Source organism: Myotis davidii, unplaced genomic scaffold (genome assembly GCF_000327345.1).
Source record: "Myotis davidii unplaced genomic scaffold, ASM32734v1 scaffold246, whole genome shotgun sequence".
Lineage (NCBI taxonomy): Eukaryota > Metazoa > Chordata > Mammalia > Chiroptera > Vespertilionidae > Myotis > Myotis davidii.
In genome coordinates this window covers 97,940-102,033 of record NW_006296542.1, presented here as the reverse complement: position 1 = coordinate 102,033, position 4,094 = coordinate 97,940, and the positions used below count along the sequence as shown (strand labels likewise).

The window sequence follows — 4,094 nt, the reverse complement described above, 5'->3', positions numbered from 1 at the left end:
CAGTGACAGCTTAACGATGTTCCGCTGGGCTCAGGATTTTGGGGGTACGGAGGCACTTGGGAGCACGGAGGTGGGAGAGGGCGGCGGGAGGAGGACCCGAGGTGCGTCAGGAGTTCAGGGTAGCGGTTTGCAGGGCTGCGGGTCCCGCGTCTCAGGCCTGGGTGCTTGTTTGCCGAGCGCTCACCTTAGGGCCGCATGCCGACCTCCCAACTGTATCGGGAGAGGAGGCTCAGGAATGTGTGTTTTAATCAGCACAGCCCCCTCCCCACCCCCGGTGATGCCTGTGCACCCTAATATTTGAAAACCGCTGTTTTAAAGCGGCGCCGGAGGAAAATGCTGCTGCTCATTCTGGTTTTTTTGGGGGGGGGGGGGGCTGGGGACACCGGCTGTGAAGGAATTCATCACTGAGAGCTCAATGCAGAGAGGAAGCTTATTTTACTTTCCTGGAAGGGAAGGAAGGGAAAGGGCCGGTGCATTGCTAATCAATACAAGGGCAACAGTGATAAGGAAGGGAGGAGGACTTTTGGGCTGAAATTGAGCCGACAGGAGGGGGTGGCAGTTCGTTAGTTCTTCAGGAGACTATGCAGGCAGATGTCCTTGGCAGGTGTCTTATCAGTATTTTTCCAACGCCTGTAAAAATTCTTAGAACCGAAGTTACAAAGAGTTCAACCGAGGCTTGTTTGAAGGGGAGGAGGAGGGGAACTTTCTGCTAACGGGAGACTTCTGGGTGCAGGTTAACCCTGAGTTGTAAAACCAGCAGGGAGGAGGGGGATGCAGGAATGGAGCCTTGAAAGTAGCGTATCTTGTCTTGCAGTTTGAATTGGGGGGCTGTTTGAATCAGGGGAACTAACCATCTTGGGATTAATTACCAGGTGCTTCTCACAAATTGTGGGCGGCCACAGCAAGGAAAAAAGAGGCCTTTTCCTGCTCTCACACTCGCCTTTTCCCCCTCGACTGCACTGGGCAGGATCACAACTTTTTATAGTCCTTAAGTGACAGTGCGTGCCAGTTTTAAAAAAATGCGCAGAAAACAAGTGTGTGAAGTTACTCTGTCATCCCTAACCGGTTTCCTCCTCAGGCTGGCAGCTGTTAATTGATGCCAGCCTTCCTGACTTCTCTGCACATACTCACACATTGAGACAATTGTGTGATCATTTTGTATGTATTGTTCTGCACCTTACGTTTTTTCAAACAATATCAGGGACAGCTTTACATAAAATATACATGAAATACTTTTAAAGATTTCCCAGTATTGTGATACAGGGTTGTACAACAGTTTCTTTCTTTTTCTTTTTTTTAAATATATTTTATTGATTTTTCACAGAGAGGAAGGGAGAGGGATAGAGAGTTAGAAACATCAATGAGAGCGAAACATCGATCAGCTGCCTCCTGCACACTCCCTACTGGTATATGCCCTTGACCAGAATCAAACCTGGGACCCTTGCGTCCGCAGGCCGATGCTCTATCCCCTGAGCCAAACCGGTTAGGGCTGTACAACAGTTTCTTGAAACAGTTCACCGTTGTTGGATTTTTAGGTTGTTTCCTGGCATGTTGTTGGTTTTGCAAACTCTTGAACACTATCTTTGTACATGTGTAACAGACCTAGTAAGAACTAAAAAGTCAGCAGTTTTTTCCTTGTAAGAAAAAAGTTTTTATTAATTTGTTAAAAAGCAAAATTCAACCAAGTAAATTTGAAGAGCTAATTGGCTTTAAATAACTCATGAATTGGGCAACATCCCATCTAAGCAATTAGAAGGGAGCATGAGGGGTTGTACAAAATGGAAGATTTTTATAGGAAGAAGGATGGAGCAAGGGAAAGGAAGGATTACTTTTTTTTTAAATCCTCACAGGAGGATATTTAGAGAGAGTGGAAGAGAGGGAGGAGGGGGAGAGAGAGAAACACCGATGTGAGGGACACATGGATTGGTTGCTTCCTGCATACGCTCGGACCCAGGCCCAGGCTGGGGATTGAGCCTGCAACCGAGGTAAGTGCCCTTGACTGGGAATCGAACCCGAAACCCTTAGGTGCAGGGGTCAATGCTCTAACCATTGAACACACTGACCAGGACAAGAAGTTTTTATTTTTATTAGTCTTAAAACCACAGTTGTCTTCAAAGGTAGAGATTTAACATAGAAGAGGAAAAGACGAGTGCTAAGGCCTACCCTCCCCAGTTGAAAATCTGACACAGCTTTTGACTCCCCCAAAACTTAACTACTAATAGGTAATGTTGACTGGATGCCTTACTGATAACAGTCGATTAACATAATTTATGTTATTTGTATTCTCTACTGTATTCTTACAATAAAGCTAGAGAAAAGAAAATGTTATTAGGAAAATCATAAGGAAGAGGCAAATACACTTACAGTTATTGATTGGAAAAAACCGTGTGTGAGAGGACCCTGCGGTTCAAACCAGTGCTCAAGGATCAACTATAACTGGCAGCTGGATGACCTAGATAGAAGAATGAGTGGGAATTTTTGAGAACAGAAAATAGAACATAGAAGAGGAAAAAGGACGAGTGCTAAGGCCTACCCTCCCCCAGTTGAAAATCTGACACTGAAAATGTTATTAGGAAAATCATAAGGAAGAGGAAATACACTTACAGTTATTGATTGGAAAAAACTTCGTGTGTGAGAGGACCCTGCGGTTCAAACCAATGTTCAAGGATCAACTATAACTGGCAGCTGGGTATAGTGAAAAAGGATAAACTTTTGACTTGAGCAAGTTTTTTGACTTCTTTAAGCCCCAGTTTTCTCTTTTAAGGCGTGAGTAACAATATCTCGTCATGCTGCACTCAAAAGAGGTTCCAAGTGGGAAAGGAACAAGATCTTGCTTTGGATTCAGAGTCCATGAGCTGACTTCATTTTCTCACACATCCTTGACCAGTGCCTTTGCTCACGGTGTTTTCCCTCCTACCTTTTCCAGGATTCTCCCATTTGAAAATCCTTCCACTCGTATCTCCATCCCCTCTCATTCCTCCTCTGCCTCATAGTCAACAATCATTTGTCCTGCTCTGAACCTCCCTGACTCTTAAATCAGTATCTTTTTTAATGGCACAGCACTTTCTGCTTATGTTAAAGTAAGCATAAGAGGAGGGGTCAAGTGGGAAAGGAACAAGATCTTGCTTTGGATTCAGAGTCCGTGAGCTGACTTCATTTTCTCACACATCCTTGATCAGTGCCTTTGCTCACGGTGTTTCCCCTCCCACCTTTGCCAGGATTCTCCCATTTGAAAATCCTTCCACTCCATCCCCTCTCATTCCTCCTCAGCCTCATAGTCAAAAATAATTTGTCCTGCTCTGAACCTCCCTGACTCTTAAATCAGTATCTTTTTAATGGCACAGCACTTTCTGCTTATGTTAAAGTAAGCATAAGGACAAAGTGGAATGCTAAATACATCCATTTATATCAATTACAATAAATGGTTAGAGATATGATTTGACAAATTGGATTTAAAAACCTAGAGTTCAGATATATGCTTTTTATGAGGGACACAAAAATTTTAAGGCATGCAAAAAATTGAAAGTAAAAATTTGATAAAATACATATCTGGAAATATTAACTATAAGAAAGTTGGCATGAATATTCTAATATAAGATAAAATATACTTTAAGGAGTAAGTATCTTAATTGGGATGGGAAAATTACTTTGTAATGATAATCACTATATATTGATAGTTTGCCAAGAAGATAAAGCAATTTAAAGCATATATATATATATATGTATATCTATATATCTGATTAAAAATCCTTAAAATAGCCCTCGCTGGTTTGGCTCAGTGGATAGAGCATCAGCCTGCAGACTGAAGGGTCCCAGGTTCAGTTCCAAGGGCACATGCCCGGATTGTGGGCTTGATCCCCAGTAGGAGGTGTGCAGGAAGGAGCTGATCAATGATTCTCATCATTGATGTTTCTATCTCTTTCTCTCCTTTCCTCTCTGAAATCAATAAAGAAATATATTTTAAAAGTAATGGAAAATTTAAGTGAAATGTACTATAGGCAGCTGGAGTTGCAGAAAGAGAATTCAGGAGAGAGTTGGGGCTGGAGATATGTTGCCTTCTGAGCAACGGTGGAGAGGATGTTGATGGATGACCT

General features: G+C 42.8%; 1 protein-coding gene across 5 annotated transcripts in view; it reads left to right on the top strand.

Annotated features, from left to right (window-relative positions):
• MDM4 (MDM4, p53 regulator) overlaps window positions 1-4,094 on the top strand; it is a 32,883-nt gene that overhangs the window by 1,858 nt on the left and 26,931 nt on the right. For 4 of the 5 annotated variants that reach the window (XR_436077.2, XR_001515232.1, XM_006771960.2 and 1 more), the window contains exon 1: window positions 1-44. The exons of the other annotated variant lie outside the window; for it this stretch is intronic. The gene's annotated coding sequence lies outside the window, so the exon portion shown is untranslated. The remainder of the gene's footprint in view (window positions 45-4,094) is intronic. 5 annotated transcript variants of the gene reach the window in all.